The sequence below is a fragment of the Muscardinus avellanarius genome (genome assembly GCF_963383645.1).
Source record: "Muscardinus avellanarius genome assembly, chromosome: 3".
Lineage (NCBI taxonomy): Eukaryota > Metazoa > Chordata > Mammalia > Rodentia > Gliridae > Muscardinus > Muscardinus avellanarius.
Genome location: NC_137788.1, coordinates 155981976 through 156003334, shown reverse-complemented (window position 1 = coordinate 156003334; position 21359 = coordinate 155981976).

Sequence of the window (21359 nt, the reverse complement as noted above, 5' to 3'; positions counted from 1 at the left end):
GCTAGAGTCTCTAGTACTATATTGAAGAGAAGTGGTGATAGTGGACATCCTTGTCTCGTTCCAGTTTTTAGGGGGAATTCTTGAAGTTTTTCCCCATTTAATATGATGTTGGCAGTGGGCTTATTGTAGATTGCCTTAATAATGTTGAGATATGTTCCTTCTATTCCAATTCTCTGCAGTGTTTTTTATCATAAATGGATGTTGAATTTTATCAAATGCTTTTTCAGCATCTATTGAGATGATCATGTGGTTTTTGTCTTTGATTCTGTTTATATGATGAATTACATGGATTGATTTTCGTATTTTGAACCAGCCTTGCATCCCTGGGATGAACCCTACCTGGTCATGGTGAATGATTTTCTTGATGTGGTTTTCAATGCATGTTGCTAGTATTGTGTTTAATAGTCTTGCATCCAAGTTCATCAGAGATATAGGCCTGTAGTTTTCCTTCCTTGAACTGTCTTTATTCGGTTTGGGTATTAGTGTGATGTTGGCTTCATAGAATGTATTTGGGAGAGTCCTGGTTTTTTCTATTTCCCGAAATAGTTTGAGTAGTATTGGGATTAGTTCTCCTATAAAGGTTTTATAGAATTCACTTGGGAAACCATCTGGTCCTGGGCTTTTCTTTGATGGTAAGCTCTTTATTGCTATTTCAATCTCTTTGATTGTTATTGGTTGGTTTAAGTACTCTATATCTTCTCGACTCAGTTTAGGAAGGTTGTATTTATCTAGGAAGTTGTCGATTTCCTCCAGATTTTCCATTTTGTTGGAGTATAGTTTTTCAAAGTAGTTTCTGATAATCCTCTGGATTTCTACGCTGTCAGTAGTAATGTCTCCTCTTTCATCCCTTATCTTCATAATTTGGGTTGATTCTCTCTCTTTTTTAGTTAGGTTTGCTAGTGGTTTATCAATCTTGTTAATTTTTTCAAGAAACCGGCTTTTGGTTTTGTTGATTTTCTGTATTGTTTTTTATTCTCTATTTCGTTAATTTCTGCTCTAATTTTAATAATTTCCCATCATCTGCTGGCTTTGGGGTTCAATTGTTCCTGCTTTTCAAGGGCTTTGAGGTGTGTCATAAGGCTATTTATTTGAAGATTTTCTGTTTTTCTTATGTGAGCACTCAGTGCTATAAATTTTCCTCTTAATACTGCCTTCAAAGTGTCCCAGAGGTTTTGATATGTTGTTTCTTTATTTTCATTTGTTCCTAGAAATTTCTTGATTTCACCTCTTACATCTTCTATGACCCATTCTTCATTCAGAAATGTGGTGTTCAGTCTCCACATGTTTATGTTGTTTCTCTGGGTCTTCTTATAGTTGATTTCTAGTTTCATTCCATTATGGTCTGAAATGACACAGGGAAGTATGTAACATTTTTTAAATTTGCTAGTGCTCATTTTGTGTCCCAGGATGTGATCTATTTTGGAGAAGGTTCCATGAGCAGCTGAGAAAAATGTAAACTCTGCTGTAGTTGGGTGAAATATTCTATATGTGTCCAACAGGTCCATTTGGTTAATGGTGTTCTTTAGTTCTGAGACATCTTTACTGACCCTTTGTCTGAAAGATCGGTCTAGTATTGTGAGAGGTGTGTTGAAGTCTCCCAGTATTATTGTGTTGGGATTTATGTGTGACTTCATGTCACAAAGAGTTTGATTTATGAAAGTAGCTGCCCCTATGTTTGGGGCATAGATGTTGATTATTGTTATTTCCTCTTGCTGGACTATTCCTTTTACTAGTAAAATGTGACCTTCTTTGTCTCTTCTAATAAGTTTGGGTTTGAAGTCTAACTTGTCTGATATCATAGTTGCTACTCCTGCTTGTCTTCGAGTACCATTAGCATGGATTACCTTGCTCCAGCCCTTTACCTTGAGTTTGTTCCTATCTTTACTTGTAAGGTGTGTTTCTTGTAAGCAGATGGATGGATTCTGGCTTTTAATCCATTTTGCCACTTTATGTCTTTTTATTGGGGAGTTGAGGCCGTTTACATTCAGTGTGATTATAGAGAGATAATTTTTAATTCCCAACATGTTAAGATCTTATTTCTGTTTGAGATACTGTTTATTCTTCTTTGCTTAGTTGTCTGCTGGATGGGAATTCTTGTTTCTTTGGTTCTGGCGTGTATTACCCATTTCCTCTTTGCAGTTAATCTCCTTGAGTATTTTCTCTAGCGCTGGTTTTGAAGACATAAATTCCTTCAGTTGCTGTTTGTCATGGAAGCTTCTTATTTTCCCATCTAATTTGATGGATAGTTTTGCTGGGTAGGAAATTTTTGGCTGGAAGTTGTTTTCTTTCAGAGTTTGAAATATGTTACTTCAAGCCCTTCTGGCTTTCATAACTTGGCTTGGGAAGTCTGGAGTGATTCTAATTGGTTTGCCTCTGTATGTCACGTGGCCTTTTGTTTTTGTTGCCTTTAAGATTCTCTTCTTGGCTTCCACATTAGTCATTTTGACAATTATGTGGCGTGGGGATCCTCTTCTCTGATCCTGTCTAAAGGGAGTTCTATAAGTTTCCTGGACCTGTGTATCGACCTCTTGCTCTATGTTTGGAAAATTTTCTGCTATTACTTCCTTGAAGAGATTGTTGATCCCTTTGGTTTCACCTTCTTTTCCCTCCTCTATTCCAATTATTCTTAGGTTAGCTCTCTTGACTTCAATATCAGATTCCTGCTGTTGGTTTTTTTTTTTTCTAAATTAGAAACTATGCGTTCATTTTTAGAATGATCATCTTCAAGAAGCGAGATTCTATTCTCCATGTGGTCTAATCTGTTGTTTATACTTTGAATTGAGGCCTTTACTTCATTAATTGCATCCTTTATCTCTTTTTGACTCTCTCTAAATTCTTTTCAAAAGTCCTCTATTATTTCTAAAGTTATTTTCCTAATTTGATCTTCTAGAGATCTTTGAATTTCTGTGTTATCAGATTCTGATGTTGTGGGGTTGTTGGCATTCACTGCTCCATTGTTATTTCTCTTTCCCATGATTTTGGAAGTTTGTGCCTTCTCTGGGTTCTTCCCTGAGTCACTACGAGTTCACTTAAGATGCTCTGGATCTCGAGTCTGTGGTATCTCAGTCACCACTACTCCTTTACTGGGTTGTATCACAAATTCTCAGACCCAGGGAGTCAATCAAGGCTGCTTAGACCGTGGGGGGTGCCAAGTTGGGCATTCTCCAGTGGGGAGTTGTGACTATGGTATAATATCTCTGCCACTGCCACTCCCCCACTGGGCTGCACTGCTAAAATCTCCGACCCAGGGAGACTATCTGCGCAAGTCCCTGGGAGTGCAGTACTGGGATTTCTCCCCTAGGGGCCGCAATTTGACTCACGGTTGTTGAGTGCGCTGATGGAGCTGTAGTGAACTCGGTGGATTCGCTGCTGCCGCCACTGGCAATATGGCACCACTGCCACGCCCTCGGCCGTGATGCGGCGTATTTCTTCTCTGGTTTTGAACTCCGCTCTGAGTCCTTGCCAGTTGTGCTGTGCCTGGCCCTTGGGAGCTTTAGATGTTCCCTCCACCAAAAAAACTGTTTACTGCCGCCCGGCTGTTCAGCACCTGCTCACCTCGGCTCGCTGTCCACCCCTCCTCTCAGGCGCCTGGTGGCTGGTTGAGTGGGTTGGTCTAGGGCCGTCCGGTGAACTCGCCTCTGCCGCCAGCAGTAAGATGCTGCTTCTGCATCCTAGGCCGCGAGGCCAGAGTACCTCCTCTCTGGATTTGAGCTCTGTTTTGAGTCTCCCTCCTCTCTGGAGCCTGGTGCTGCTAGGGGAGATGTAGGCCGCACCGCTCCGGCCGCTCTGCGCCACGGCTCCGGCCGCTCTGCACCATAGCTCTGGCTGCTCTGCACCACGGGTCTGGCCACTCTGGCCGCTCCGGCCGTTCTGCGACACGGCTCTGGCTGCTCCGGCTGTTCTGGCAGCTCCGCTCCGGCTGCTCTGGCCACTCTGCTCGGCTGCTCTGGCCGCTCCACTCAGCTGTTCTGGCCGCTCCGCTCTGGCTGCTCCAGCCGCTCTGCTCCACGGCTCTGGCCACTCAGCGCCGCCGCTCCAGCCAATCCGCGCTGCGGCTCTGGCTGCTCGGGCTGTTCTGGCCGCTCCGCTCAGCTGCTCTGGCCGCTCCGCTCGGCTGCTCTGGCCGCTCTGCTCGGGTGCTCTGAACCGTGGCTCCGGCTGCTCTGCACCGCGGGTCTGGCCACTCCGGCCGCTCGGGCCGTTCTGCGACGTGGCTCTGGCTGCTCAGGCTGCTCCAGCCGCTCCAAGCCGCGCGGGCGCGGCATTTCAGGCTGGTTTTTTTCCGGTGTCTTGTTTTTCTAGCCCTTTTTCTCTGTCCCTTGTATTTACCGTTTTTATTTCTTTGCTGGTGGTGTTTTCTGGCTCTGAAAGGCGCTGGTTTTGTGGTAGTAGAGTTGGATTGTTAGCGGGACTTGTAAGTGCTGCTTTCCTCCGTCGCCATCTTCCTGGAAGTCCCCCATTTTATATTTTATTTGGAAACAGGGTCTCACTAAGTTGCTGAGAGCCTCACTAAGTAGCTGAGGCTGGCTTCGAACCTGCGTGATCCTCCTGTCTCAGCCTCCCAAGCGCAGGGATTACAAGCGTGCGCCACCACATCTGGCATTGCACCATTCTTATGTAGCTAAAATAATAAAGAAAAGGGAGGAAAAAAGGAAGGAAGGAAGGAAGGAAGGAGAAAAAAGAGGCAGGTAAGGAAAGTAGGGAATTAAAGAGAGAGGGAGGAAGGACAAAAGGGAGGAAGGAAACTATGCTGACATTTCCTCAAAATGTTGCTTGTTCGAAAATGGAAACGTGCACATTTGGGTTGCACGCCATGGGTCCACCGTCTGCCCTGAAAGACTTTTATGTACTCTTCAGGCTTCTTTCGTGATGCCCTTTGGCCTGTGGGAATCAATTTCATTTCCTCTTTACACTCAAAACTGAAAAAGAACACCATCACCCAGGAAACACGAGCAAACTCATGGACTTGGCCTCGTGCAAATCGGTGGCTCCTCGTACTCTACACAAAGATTTCAGAATGAGCAGATGGCCCTCCTCCCACTTTTACGGATAATTTAATTATAGAAACTGACATGTGACCAGGGACATAGAAAATAAGGGGACTGCCCTGGACATATTATATTCTACTGTCGCCTTGCAGTTTCTCTTAGAAAATGCATCTCAAAGTAAAGCGTGGTGAAGCATGTTTTTAATTCCAGTACTTGGGAAGCCGAGACAGGAGGATCACAGATTCCAGACCTACCTCAGCAACTAAGCCAGGCCCCGTGTCACTTAGTGAGACCTGGTTTCAAAATAAAGAATAAAAATGGGTAGGAGGTATAGTTCTTTTTCTTATAGAATGCCCCTGGTTCAATCCTCAATCACACACACACACACACACGCACATGCACACGCACACACACACACACACACACACACACACACACACACACACCAAACAAACAAACAAACAAACAAAACAAGTCTGCAGCAAGGCCTGGAACTTGCATTTGTAGCCGCTTTGTAGCAGATGCTCATGCTTCTTGGGGACCTTACTTAAGAGCCTCTGACCTAAGAGATCTTGGTGGTATTGGGTGATGGCAGTGGCTTTTATGAAGAAAGTGTCTCAAAGGCTAAGGTTATAATAACCATGAGCAAGAGATTAGGATCAAGGTGGATCACAATTTCTCTGAACCTCACCCTGTACCTGGATACATTTATGAGACTTCTTGCTTTAGGAGGAAGCCCCTGGTAGGCCGAGTTATTCTCATAGCTAATGGCATTGGTAGGAGAGGGAGAAGGGCAGAAAGAAACTAAATCTACATAGCTAGGAGTGGTGGTGCACACTTGTAATCCCAGCATTCGGGAGGCTGAGACCAGAGGATTGTGGTTCTTGGGCAGCCTCAGCTACTTAGTGAGGCCCTTTGCAACTCAGTGAGACCAGGTTTCAAAATAAAGAATAAAAAATAGGGCTGCGGGTGCAGCTCAGAGGTAAAAAGCCCCTGGGTTCCATCCCCAGACCCACAAAAAAAAAAAAAAAAAAAAGAAAGAAACTAAATCTACAAGTAACGCATTATAACTTTTTTTTGGTGTGTTTGGGATTTCACCCAGAGACATTTTACCTCTCGGCTATATCCTAACCCCTATTTTATTGCTTCAAAAGAGGGTCTCACTACGTTTCTGAGGCTAGCTTCAAACCTGCAATCCACCTGTCTCAGCCGTCCAAGTACTGGGATTACAGACAGGCACCACCACGCCTGGCTACAACTATTTATTGGAATAGATATATTCCTTACAACTATTTTTAAATTAGTGTACCTGGTTATCAGAAAATTAGAATCCTCTAGAAGTATTTAGAGCCTAGAGCAGAATTCTCTCTCGCCTTCCATCTGATGCAAATCCACACTTCTAAGGGCTCCCCAGAGTACTTTATTCTTGTTTCTTTTGAAAAACTGGACCGTTTATGAGCATCTCCCAAACTGGGAAATACAACCTGACTCTGGTGAATCAGTTTGTTCTCTTCAGAGAGTGAGGTGCTGGTGGGCAGGGGCTAGTGCTACAAGGATGTGCTAAGGATTGTGACCACGTTGCCTGGAAATGGGATGAGAGGTATCCACCAGTGAACAGGAGACCCAGGGATGTCAACTGCCAAGCACCATCCAGAGCCCAGAAGAGGCACAAACGATGGACTAATGTGGTCTTAGTATTGTATAATTTTTAAAAACTGCTGATACTTTTCATATATATATATATATATACATACATATATATGTCTATAAATATAGCTGAAGATGAACCCAGAACATTCTACCTGAAAGTTATGCCCTGTATCCCTAGCCTCCCCCATCCATTTTATTTTGAAACAGGGTCTCACTATGTTGCTGAGGCTGCCTTTGAGTCTTCAATCCTCCTTTCTCAGCCCCCCAAGTCCTGGGACTACAGGTATGTACCACTATATCTGCCTCTTCTGTGTATATATTTTTTCATACAAGCTTTCTCTAACTTCCACTATAACTTCAAGTCCCATCTGGATAAAATTCCAGCGCCTCCTAAATAAAATTCAGAGTGGAAAGGGAAATGACAACCTCTTTCTATCTAAATAGTGTTCTCCTTTCTGTTTGTCACAAAAAGAGTCCTTTTAATTTTAGGAATGAAAGCAAAACAAAAATAGGGCTTGCTTTTTTGGAAGGCATTTTACTCTGATATAATTTCTCTTTCGTCGATCTATTAAGTATCTATTGAGAGATCAACTTAACGAGGAGATTTGTGTCTCTGAGCTTTTAACTTAATAATTCAAGGCTACTAGTGAATTCACAGATCAAAGATTTAAGTCTTAATTGGTCACTTGCCTTTGCATTTTAGAGGTTGATTAATCATTTGAGGGCAATTATATTGTTGCTGTTAGTATAAATTTCATGACTTTTTTCTTTGATATTTGTTCAAATGCACAATTTGAGACAGCCAGCCCTCATCGGCCCTATTCTATCTAATCTTCCAAGGATACTGGGCCTGAGAACAGCTGTGATAATGTTCACTACTCTGAGCCTGAGTACCATCTAAATATAGGCGGAGAATGACACCTTTATTTTTTTCCAATACCTACCTTGGGGATTAAATTTAAACCCATATCTGGATTATTTATAGGTACTATTTGACACGGTCTAAAGGAATACAAGCTACTTGGAAGTTTGGATTTTGATACATCAGGCCAAATATGTTCTCTTGCTCAATTGTTTGCTGAAATAGGACAAATGCATGTGTATTTTGTATTGTTTTGAACACATAAGCAGCCGTAGCTATTAATGTTGCTATTTATGCAACTCTTGAAGTAATGCGGTACCTGTCAATGACGTCATTCCATAGCATATCTCTAATGCTAAGAACTACAACATTTATTTTTTGTATATAGTGGAGGCTGGGTAGTTTATCTGACAATCACATTGCCAAATTTCTCGGCGTGGTTAACACGGATTATCATTCAATTTATTGAGCGTAAGGATACTTATCAGCTCCAAATATGGGTAAAAGTACTCTTGTCAATGCTGGTCTACACAACTGGTTTTTACCTGATGTTCATTCTCTACTTTTTACTTTAACATCGGACTCTTAAATTTTAGCCATACTTACAGCTGCCTGAAAAATAGAATATGCTTCTCATCCTTCCATGAGCTTAGTATGGCTATGTGGCAAGCTTCTAGTCAAGGATGAGAAAATAGCAGGGATGTGTGCAGTTCTCAGTAGAATTTTCAAAACATGGAACTCCTCCTTTCCCTTTTCCACCTATATTCATTTTGGTTTTAATGGATATATCATGGATAAAACCAGACAAGACATTTTAGACAATACAACAACATTTATAATGGAAACCATGTGAAAACCAGTGTCAGAGTACATGCCTGTAACCCCAGCTACTCAGGAGGCTGAGGTAGGAGGACTGAAAGTTTGAGGCCACCATTGGCAATTTACAGAGGCCCTGGGTCAAAACAAAATAAAAAGGACTGGGGATGTATACAGATGTAGGATGCTCCTGGGTTCTATCCCCAATACCACACACACCCTTAGACACAAAATAATATAAATGAAAATTTAAAAAATATATATAGAGAGAGTGAATCCTGCACTTTGTGGAATTGGACCACCAGTGCCCCTTAATTAGCATTAAAGGGGAAAGATTACTTTCTCATTTTCACTACTGTTATGTGAAATTCCTGTTATGCACATTACAATCCAGTCTTAACAATTGGTCATGTTGCAGATAAATTTGGAAGTGAAGTAAAGACCTGGTCTTATGGGGAATTTCCTTGCCAATATTAAAGAAACTACATGCTTATAGAGAAGGTGCATTTCCTTTTAACTTTAGTTTCTTTGTGTTTAGAATATAGACAAATGGTTACAAAGACAGAAAAACTCTCAAAAATTTTCAAATTTTACTAATGGCATATTTTATTAGAGGAAGTTTGCATGAATACTGGGAAATAGATAAGCACTACAGGAAAAATACTTTGAGGCATATGAGAAAAAAAGTCATAAAGTGTAAGTAGACGTCATGCTGACACTGCTTCATTTATTTCTTAATCTATACATTTTGCCAGTCACTGCGAATTCCACATGGAAGAGGGAGGAGATGAAGAGGAAACTGACAGAAAAACTGTGACAAATCTTTTTAGAACATAGCATACACCCAGCCAGCTCCTCAATGGTGTTGTCCAGATTATCCCTGGAAATATGTTTTATTAAATTATTAGAAGATAACGGTTTTGTGCATGTCAAAGTGGAACTTCTTTTTAATTTCCTATAGTTTTATTGGTGTGTTATAATTGTACATCATAGTGAGATTGAAAGTGGTACAGACTGCCTCCAGTAAAGCAAAGATCCCCTGTCCTGCCTGTTTGGTTATTGTCTTTTATTTTTATTAATTAATTAATTTATTTATTTATTTACGGTACTGGGGTTCCTGGAAACCCTTCTACCTCCGGGCTACACTCCCAGACCTATTTTATATTTTTATTTGGAAACAGGGTCTCTTAATCTAGCGTGGCTGGCTTTGAACCTGCGTGATCCTCCTGTCTCTGCCTCCCAAGCGCGGGGATTACAAGCGTGCGCCACCACGCCCAGCCTTGTCTTTTTTTTGATCAGCGAGTGCTGATTTAAATGTAAGCTGTGTAAAGGGTTACCGAGCACTGGCCAGAGATGAGACCAGTAGTGTCCTGTGCAATCAACTCAGCACTCATCCTGTGAATATCCTTTGGAGTTTACTGGTCAGGAAAAAGTCTTTACAGAAACACACACACACACACACACACACACACACACACACACACGTTTTAAAAAATGAGGATATGATAAATGGATCTATTCTAAAAGTTTAAATCTTTGATTAAAGACATGTGTGTATTGATGTACAAAGTATCCAATATCAAATAAACAATATGAATAAATTGAGAAATCATAAGTTGGGAGAATATATTGACAAAAGATTCATCTGATGAAGGGCCATTATTCAAAATAGGTGGAGAATTCTTAAAACTCAACTAGAATGAAACAATCCAGTAACAACAACAGCAACAACAACAAAAAAAGGGATCAACACTCTTAAAAGACACCTCACCAAAAAAGATGTACAGATGACACATGAGCATATAAAACCATGCTTCACATCCAAAATCATCGGGGAGGTGTAATGTAAAATGAGATAGCGCTGCACACCAAAAGAAGGAAAATTCCTAACACTGACAACACCAAATGTCAGCCAGGATGTGGAGCAACAGGAATGCTAACTCAAGGCTGGTGGGAATACAAATACTACAGCCACACTGAAAGAGAGCTTGGCAGTTTATTCAAAACTGAGCAACCCCACTTTCAGCAGTTGAATGGATAATAATAAAAAAAATAACTTTTGATACATCCAGAAAATGGGTAGTACTCAGCTCCCAAGGGATAGGAGCTAGCAATCTATGAAAAGACAGGGAGAAAACGCACATGTATATTACTAAGTGAAACCCTTCGGAAAAAGGGCTACATGCTGTGTGATAAATATGTAACATTTTGTAAGTGGTGAGACTATGAAGGCAGTAATATCAGTGGTTACCTGGGGTTGGGAGTATGGGGGCTGGGAGTGGGGGTTAATAACTGTAACTGAAGCACAGAGGATTTTCAGTGCAGTGACAATACCATACTCTGTATGATAGTATAATGATGGATACATGCTCTTATACATTTGTCACAACCCAGAGGCTGTATCACCCCAATAGTGAACATGAATATAAGTTTATCCTATGTCCATTGGATAACTATGATGTGTCAGTTTTGGTCATGGGGGAGGCTGTACAAATGTGGGGGAGAGGGAGCATGGAGAAACTCTGCACTTTTTTTTTTAATTCGCCATGAGCCTAAAAGTACTTGAAAATAATCTAACATATATTTTTAACTTATCCATTTTATTGCATTGGCTACATGTCTTTGAAACCATGATATAACTTTATGGCGACCCATCATATTGAAAATGATAGTTGGTAGGGCCAAAAAAAAAAAAAAAAGCTAGTATGTAACAAAATAAGGAAAAATAAAACTCCTCCTCAGTTTATGATTCTGGAGATTTTACATTCAAGCTTATCACAGAGATAATATAAGCAGGAAGATGCTAGAGACAACAACGAAATAAAACCAAACAAAAAAGAAAGTCAGTTAAGTGGAATTTAAGTTGTCAGGCTACAGTGTAGAACTCCATTACCATATCGTTTTTTCCCCCTTTTTTTAATAGTATTCTCTGAAAAGCACTAGATGTAATAAAGTCAATTTAAAATTTGTTCTACCAATCTTTTGCATCTGTAATTTTCCCATTAAACGTAAATGCCCATGAGGCAAGCTATTTGCATTACATTGCATTTGCAGTCTTTAAAACAAACTATAAATCCCCTCCTTGTTTCATGTGATTGATGCTGTGTGTATAAATACCACCATAAACCTCAAAGGGGGCTAGCAGTGACAGTAAATTAAAGTTTCCAAGTCTGCCAGCATCCCAGCACCCCAGCCCTTGATCTTAAGCAGTGTTGTTAACCCCGCCTTATTGCCCTCCTGAACCTGATTTTTTTTCTCTTTTCCCGCTCTGCCCCCCATTCTGATTTCCTTGGGAAACACCTTCCTGGCCATGCAAGTCACACCAGGGCAGGGAGAGGCAGTTAATTAAATTGAGGCAGCCACCGTGGGCTAGAGAGCTACAGGTCTTGACTTGGAGCCATGTACTATTTGAGATCAAGTATCGGGGGGCCCCTTGGCCTCCATACACAATGGGCAGCCATGGAGATACTGAAGAATTGGCCCAAACCCTTGATTAGTTGCTTTCATGGCAATCGTCTTCTTCTTACTGTTCTCCCATCAGGAGTAGGAAAAGAAGACTTGGGCAGCTGATGGAGAAGAAATGCAGGATAAAAACGAAAAGAAAGACACCAGCTATAGTTTTCAATTTTCAGGTACGAAATAACCTCTCCACCTTCATAATTTTGCTTTCTATTTTAACATCGCATGAGGGATCTGATAACTTTTCCTTAAAACTGAGAGCAGGGCAAAGGTAATACTTCACCTATAAAGGAGGGCTTACTTGAGACGGCACCAAAGCTAATGGCTCGCCAGCACATCAGAGAAACATGTAGTCTTGGTAATTAATTAATGAGCATGGTGAGTAAATTCTTCTGGATCTCTCTGTTAGTGCAGAGGGATTGGATTTGGAGAAAACTCAAAACGGGGCTTGTGGAGAAGTCATAAACATCGACTCATTGACTCTCTCTGCCTCCCATCTCAGTGGGAAGTGATACTTCTCTGAACATGCAACTGTAAATTTCTTGACTGACCTCGTGTGATTACTCCCCAAAACTGCGCTAAGGCTAATTGACTCAGGGTGCGCTGGGGCTTTTCCTTGTCGTCTCTGACGCTTTCCATCATTTTTTTTCTTTTTGGTATTTTCCCCCAGAATAGAAAGCAAATGATTAGGAAATCCCATGTCAATTTTTTTTCCAACTGTATGTTTCACATATGACTTCAAAATAGGAGTGTAAATTAACAGAACCTCACAGCTCATATATGAAAGATTCTTGAGGGAATGGCAAATCTTCAAGGATGGGTAAATTATTTCTCCAGAAGGGAAAGAGACGACACAAAGGAAGAGCAATCGGGGGTGGGGGGCAGAGGGAAGGCAGAGGAAGAGAAGGGAGGGCAACGAGAGAGTGAAGCTAATTAATTAATTTCGGCTATTAATCTAGAAGAAACGTCCTTTGATAATCTCAGAATCGGTGGGCTATCCCAAGTGAATATTGACAGAGACATTGAAATATGTTTGGGTAAGAACACTTGCATGGCTAATGCATTTCTTATAGAATCTTTTTAATAATCTAAGTAAAAGAATCCAAGAAACATTGACCCTAGGAAGAAAATCTGCCCCAGACAGATTTTTGAAGACTTCTTTTGTCCCTTTCTTCTGAAGGGCTAAGATTCCCATGAGTGGCACCTGCTCATGCCTCTGCCTAGAGGTCTTCTTCAATGGCACCAGTAGCCCTGGGGTAGTGTGTGGAATCTCTGTGCTCTACCTTTCAAGACACTTCCATATGCAAGTGGTAGCAACATGGATGACTCAAGATGGTTTGTTTAAATGAGTGATGTATGCATGTATGCTCTACCATGTTGTACTCCATTAAGATGTAAGACAACAATGTACCAATAAACAATTTAAAAATAATAAATTTTAAAAATAAAACAAGTGGCTCATTACCAAAGACCATTTTAACGCACGTAAAGCAATGTCAAGGAATGCTGGGGAAGTGGGCATCTTTAGCCATTTCTTGAGTCTTCTTTACACATCTATTACTCCATTCAGAAGTTACACAGTCTACCAACCTTTACACTAACCCTACATGATGGCCCTGCTTTTCTATGTCCATAAAATGGGGAAAAATACTGTCTAAGAAACTTGTTCAAAGTCTCCTCTGCTCCCAAATAAATGTCAAAGTTTTCTTGGGTTGACTCTTTTTTTTTTTTCCTTCAAAGTTTCTAATGGAGGCTGTTTAGAAATAAAAACACAAAATGTGAAATCCTTCAGGCAGGTCCTTAAGGGCACTGGCACAGAGACAAGGACCCAGAAAGCACCCAGCCTCGCTGTTTTCCAAGCTGTTAATACAGGAGTTTGAAGCTTGATATAAATTCGTGACCATCTTCTCATTGCTTCATGTTTCTGCTGTGGAGGAGAAATAAAAGGAGAAACCCAAACTGTGCAAAATGGTGTGTGTGTGTGTGTGTGTGTGTGAGTGTATACATGCAAGGAGTATAAGAGACTAAGAATCAGAGTAGTGGTCGAGTAGGGGTTTAAGAGAAAAAGGACATGCTTTGGAATTTGTGGAATCTGGTGTAATGATGAGAAACAGAAGAAACTGTAGGCAATATCTCAAAACACACGGAGGCTATTTTCAAGATCCCATGACAGTCATCTGCAAAAATAGGCATTACCTGCTCCATAACGGCCTCTGCCTAATTTAAATGATCCCAACACAGTTGTCTCACCAGGACTCTGCTTGAGACCTCTTCTTTTTTTTCTCCTTTTCAACTCATAAATCAATATGTATCCTCCTTACGTCCCTTTTTCTTGAAGAACTCTTCTAGGTTGGATGCCATGCTAAAATGATTCCCATTTTGGTGCTTTATGGGAAGAATCTTTTCTGATTTGTGAATACTTGATTGGTAGAATTTAGTACCTTAAATCAAAGCAAAGACTGACAATGGAAGTCACCTGGTCTGTATTTAACTGTCTTCAGAGCATGATTTTACATCACTACCCATAATGGGACATGCTAGGAGGGGGTATGGTCTGGAAGGAAGTGGGAATCACAGAGAGCTTCATGCATGTGCATTTATTCCCCCGAGGCCTTCTGCTTCCTGAGACTCTGTCCTTAGGGACCTGCAGATGTGTCAACATTGAGTGTGAATGCTGGCTGAGCTGTTGGTGATATTGTTTTTTTGTTTGTTTGGTTTTTGGTACTGGGGATGGACCACAGTGGCAGTCAACCTCCAAGCTACGCCTAAAACCCATTATATTTTGAAACAAGTTCTCTCTAAGTTGCCGAAGGTTTCATTAAGTTACTGAAGGCCTAGCTAAATTGCTGAGGCTGGCCTTGAACCTGTGATCCTACTGATTAGAGGAGTATGCCACCACCCTCGCCTCTTAAATGTTAATCTTAAACATATAGAATTAAGGTTCTAATGTCTATTGAATCAACTAGCATTCTTTGATGATTGCTCAACTTTCACTAATTCAAAACATGGGGGGGGCATCATCTTTAGGAGGCTACAGACTTGAATAAGGAAAATAATCCCTACTCCTAAAGAAGAACACAAAATAAAATGCAATGCCTGTGTCAAAAAGTGCTATAAATGTGATGTGAATTCTGACTCAAGAGAGATAGCATCTACCACTGACATCAGCAGATCATATACTCCTTAAGGGACATCAGGCAATGAAAGATTGGATTATTGAACTCAGGACTTTTTTTTATCTTTCTGTGGGAAACTATATGCAGAGGTAAAAGTAAAATGTAAAAACGCTCACACACAGGAAAACATAGCCTGCAATGATAAATACCTGTTGGCAATGGTTGGATTCTAACTCTAAGTGGACTTCTGAGTGAATGTAGCAGTTCTCCTAAAGTGTAGTCATTAGGGGACTGATAAGGAAATCTATGCCATTAATATCGGCCAATATTAACTATTCTTTAATGTAACAGCTCTTGTCAAGCCTACCATGTACCAAGGTGTGGAGGGACTATATGGGGTAGGGACCAGGACAAGGAAGAGGATGTTTCAAAGAGCTACATGAAGGGTAGTTTTTGCCCAGAGTGGTAGGAATGGGATACACATGGATTCATGAGAAGAGAATGTTCTGGAAAATATGCCAGGATATAAAGGAGCAAATGAAGGACTGGAGATGGTATATGGGTTGACATAGCTTAAAATGCTAGAAAACAGAGATGTTTGAGAAGTCAGGACACAAGAGCTGTTTTCATTTTAAACCAAGAATTGGCTGCCAATCAGGAGGCCGCAGTGGTCTCACTGGTGACCTGGTGAGTTGAGAGGACAAAGTGGGGATTGTGGCAAAAAGAAAGAAAGGGTGTCCTTGGTCTATGGGGCTGTCACTCAAGCCAAACCTTTTGTGTTCAAGTGATAACAAAGGTCCTCTCTTGCCAGATTTGACTTTTCAAGAGAAAAAAATTAAGATCTATATTTTATTTGAACAATATTATTTTTAAATGGCTTTGATGCCCCTAATCCAAATAGCCAATCCTTTCTTATAAATACATTAAGAAGAGGAAGAGAAGGAAGAGGAGGAAACAGTACATTCTAATCTTCCTTTGTGAAACATGCAGCTCTACTTTGATTTTGTCTGAATTTATTTTTGGTCCTATAGTGTAAATTGCTGATAAAAAGTTCATTGCTGATGTGGGAAAATAAACAAAATTTCTCAGTTTTCTACTCTGAAGGATTTGGGAAATTATTTGGTCTATTTCATTGTTAATTATTTTGCTGAGGAAGACATATTACATATTGGAAATATAAGCTTCTAAATACTGTATGCAAGACAAATTGTGAAATTTTCATTATACTGTGCTTCTAAAAATGCGTGTGTGTACGTGTGTGCTGCAGTTGAGAACATATGTGTGTATGGCTCTTACTTACTTGTTTTTTATTTTTGTTATTCCTATTAGATTATTAGTGGTAAAAACAACTAGCTCTGGTTCATTCTTTTGTGTAAAACCAGGAGAACATCGCTAACAAAAATACAAGCCAGGAATTTCCCTATGTCATATAATCAAAGCCTACTGATGACACAGACTCTATAAATGGATAATTACTCTTGCTGAAGCTCACTCAGCCTGGGAAACAGAGTTTTGGTGGGTTGGACTCACTGGCAGGATATTGCGAGACTGAATTTGCCTTCATTTCCGCTGAATATCCATGTAGTTAGACCTTTGGGATTTTTGCAAGCATGGACCGCTCTGCTCACCAAGGTCAATGCCAAGTTCATCCTCCTTTGATATTATAAAAGCTTCCATCACTATCTGATCATTAATGACTTTTCAGGAATTAATCCATTGTTAGGCGTCAGCTGGGGAAGCTGAGGAGGGGCAGGTATGTACTTCTTTACCTGGCTATCCAGGGAGGCAGGAGTTATGATGATGGCTTGCTGCATTAAGATACGTGGCACCAAGTATCCATTTTAGCTCAAACAGATTGAAAATATATCCCTCCTCTTCAAGCACCCTATTAATTTGGAAATGCTTAGATCTAAAATTTAGTCCAGGCATCTACAGATCCTACCAATTAGAATAAACCACTGTGCCCTTCTGAAACTGCCACAGTACTGTTTGGTTTAACAGATAATGATAATTTAGCTTCAGAATAACCTTGTCATTGTGAAAAGAATTAAAATTATAACTCTTGCACAATCTTGGTGTGCAGCTTTCTGTGGGCTGTGGTGCGCCGAATTTCAAGTAATATTCCTCTGTCGCCCCGTATCCCCAGGTCTTGGATAAAAATGAAATGTGCATTTCATAAGAAGATCCCAGTGAGCAGCAATGAGAAAAAGCATTCAATCACAGTCAATTGGCTAGAGCTGCAGGGACAGGCTCCAGCCACCAGCTTCGCCTTTTATAAGAACATGAACAAAAATAAATAAATAAAACTATTTTTCAACCTCCCACCAGATCCAGCTGGCTAGGGAAATATTTGGAGCTGTGTCTGTAGTAACATGAAGATCATTTTTAATAGTTACTTTGGAATTGATGGAAGCATGATCAACCATCTTGAGTATAATAAAAGTATTCTAGTCAATGTAACAGATATTCTTTTAAGAACCACCTGAGTGCTAAACAAAATACACACCTGATGCCATTGTTCCCCCAACCCTCCCTGAGAAAAGGGCAAAGGAAGTATTTTTTCCATTACATTTATTTTAAAAATCCAGCAACAATGGCTTTTAAAGAATCAGGACTTCTATAATCAGAGTTATCAATAAAACTGAAGATAGAAATTGTTTAAAGGATGACTTGATTTTTTAAAAAGTAAAGAAAAATATTTAATTGTATCCTTGTGAGTTTGTCAGACAGTCTTTGGAACTTGGAACTCACTTTTTTTTTTCTTTTTGGGTTGTTTTTGGAATGCATTTTGTTAACAAGGAATTATATATCATGTTAGTTATAAATAAGCCTCTCCAAAAAACAATAAACAGTCCCCAAAATGGTCAAGATTATTTTTGTACTGGCAAACTTTCATCTGCAGAAAAGAAAAACATCTTCCAGAATTCTGAGATCAGTGAAGCAAATACTAAATTGTACAAGTAGGCATTCTTTTGTGGAAATCTAGAGCAAAGCTCTCTTTCTCTTTTTACCTATCAGGAAACCTTTACTATAGATAATATCACAGCATATTATGCTGCTCTGAAACAGTTAGGAATTTTCATTGATTGTAAAAGGAATTTCACTCTAAGTTCATTCTAAGAAGGTGCCACTGACTCCACTGGAAAAAATAATTCAATGGCATTGGGAAAGTCCAACATTAAAAAAAAAAAAAAGTTTAACATAATAGTTGTTTAGAGAGACCTCACTGGATCCCAGGGCTCCGGAACCTTCTCCTGGGTTGTGAACAATCAAAGATTTATTTGAGCTCTCTGCTCACTGGGAAATGGAGACTCAGAAGCTCATTATCATGTCTATTAAAAAGCAGAAACTGGGGTACATCTAAGAAAAGATGTATTACTTTTTAAACCGCACTGCAAACTGCAGACCAACAGGGACTTGAACTATATAAAAATACTCTCCATTGTGGGGGAGGGGTGGAGGGAGGTAGAGTGGAGATTCACTCTCCCAAACAGCAGAAAAATACCAAGCCACCACCGATTTCCATTGTTGTCATGGCTTTGCAAAAGTGGCTCGATTGGATTCTATTGAAACAGGATTTTTGAAGTCAGACTTAAGGTTTGTGCTGGGGACAAGATGTGAATTCTTGAAGGACTTGGTGGGTCAATCTCTTGGGGAGGCGAGGAAGGTTTGATGAGCAATGACCAGTTAAATCCTAGTTAACTCCAATTATAAACCTTCCTCTTTTGCTAATTGGATTAATTTGTCAGCAGGCAATATACTCATGAAGTGTACCAGAGCCAACTTTGTGCCACGTTACTACGAGATAAAAATCATTATTGTGGCATGGCTCATTTCTTAAGGGTGGATCTATTACCAATTTCTGCAAAGGTGGAACAAAGTTGAACCTAGCTATAAAGTTGGAAGAGCCATCAATTATAGAGGTTCTCTGTATAGCCTCCCCCCAATATGCCCACTAAGCAATTTCTCTCTCAATTAAAAGCTTTCCAAACTCAGAGTTTAATGAAATGTTAATTAAAGTCAATGGAAAAGTCATGTTCTGAAAAAATTTTGAATGTACTCAAAAGTGTCCTTTATTTCCCTCTTGACTGGCTCAAACATATTGACTCTTTCTCTTGCTTTCCAATATTTTAGAGCATTTTTATCATAAGAAGACACATCCCAGAAAAACCTGTTATGCTGCTGTAGAAATCTCCACCACCCAATGGCAAACATTGCCTACATTTTCATTAAAATGATAAGAGACCTTACTATAGTGCTTCTAAATGTTCAAATTACTGAGAAAAAATTGCCTAAACAATACATTGTACTTAATATAAATAATAAAATATAATTGTCTATGTATAACTGTGTTATGGAATCCGTGGATGGGACCAATCTTAGTAAAATGAGATATCAGTGCTCATCATGTTTGTTTCTCTATAGTGGAAAAAAAATCTTTCAAAGTGTTCCAAATTAGAATGAGCAGAGAATATGTTATCCTTGGAAATATGTTCATAAGTCTGCAAAATACTGTCTTTTAGAATTGGCTAAAGGGCAATTCGCTATCGTCAGCATTAGCCAGGTCTGGGGTTGAACCACCATCCATTTGCCTAAATAGACACAAGGCTGTCGGTGTTTCTATACATCATTCAACTTACAAAAAAAAAAAAAAAAAAAAAAGAGAGAGAGAGAGAAAGAAAGGAAGAAAGAAAGAAAACACTGTGGGATTTTTTCTTTTATCTATTCCATAAAGGGTGGCATCAGAAAATAAATATCCCAAGAAATTTAGATTGTATTTAGATTCAATTTTTTTTTGTAATGAGAGTACTAAGAATATTACTGGCAGATTATCCCTTCTGACTAACAAAATACTAGCAGAAAAGAGACAGTAAAAATGACCAAGTTATAGAAATTCATTTGGGAGGAATTAATTCTAATATGTTGTGGTGTGTGTGTGTGTGTGTGTGTGTGTGTGTGTGTGCGTGCGTGTGTGACGTGCCCCTGTGAGGTCTAACTAGGATTTGGGCAACAAATAGTCTTTTTCTATCACCCAGACAAACATCGTCACCTGTTGACGATAGACAAGAAAGAAAGCCAAGTGTTGGGATCAGGGCACAATAATGCATGTTGACAATAAATTATCAAAACAATAATCATGTTTAGCCAATCCCTTTGTGTAAAACTGTTATTATGATTCCAGTGCCAGCTGTCTGAAACTTTAATTTAAGTGCTTGCTTGAGGCGAGACATTTGGAATGCTAGTTTAGAATGGTTTATAGCTGAAGCAATATGTTTTACTAACCTCAAATACTGTGATGATGGTTTAAATGGTGACTATAATTTGTACGTGGGGGGCTCCAGGGTGAATGTTGCTTTCCATGAGAAGTGTTTGTTGCATATCAAAGATTCAAGCTGTCTCTCCTAAGGGGACCTTGGAGCTCATCTACCTGGCTGCAGGTGAGCACTGCAGGTGCTTAACTTTTGGGAAGTTACTTCAAGTTGCGAACAGGAAGATTTCTCAGAAAAACAAAGCTTCTATGCAAAACACGGCACTAAAAAGGCCACAGTTAAGCATTAGGGGTGTTAATTTTTACTCTATTTTTTATAACCAACCATTCTCTTAACATCAGACATTGAACAAGAACATAAAACCAGATACTGTCAGGTCAACATGAGCACATATTCATTTTGCACTGACAATGCATTAACATTATGTTGACATGGTATTTCATATAAAAGTAAGTATTAAATTATCCTTAAAATCAAGTAGGCTTCAATATATAAACCATCTCTAAGAATTTTTGCAACTGTTCTTGCCATGCATAAATCCTATGGACTAATGAATTCTGGAAGGATAATGGTGATTTAAGATTAGTTACGATTTATTGCATTGTATTGGGATATTATTAAGGCAGTATAAATATGAAAATATCTATGAAATTGATACTGATAACAGTCTTTATGTCACTTTAGAATTTACAAAGCACATTACCTCTATTATCTCATTATCATAAGAGCATCCTTGTCATGATCAATCTAATCTTGGAGTTGAGAATCAGGAGCTGAGAGGTTATAAAATCAACTAGGTCATATATCTCCAGATGGCAACATTCAAAGCTGCACAGTGCAATTGACATTTTTGGCTTTTTTTCCCTTTCTTTCTTTTTTCCCTTTGCATTTCCTGTCTTACTCACTGAAACATTCAAAATATTCAGTATTCTCTAGTGGACTTTCTTCAGGTATAGTTAGACATAGAATGTCCCCTGAAGAGCCCATAAATGTTAAGAGTTGATATAATTAAATCCTGAGGGTTGCAATCTCATCAGGAGATCACCCCATTGTAATGGATTTAACAGGTGACATTCCAGGCAGGTGGAGTGTGACTAGAGATGGTGGGTCCCTGGGAATGTGGCTTTAGGAATGGTGTGTTTGCCTTTGATCCCCTTTCTAATTTGCTCTCTTATTTCCCGACTCCATGTGATCTGAG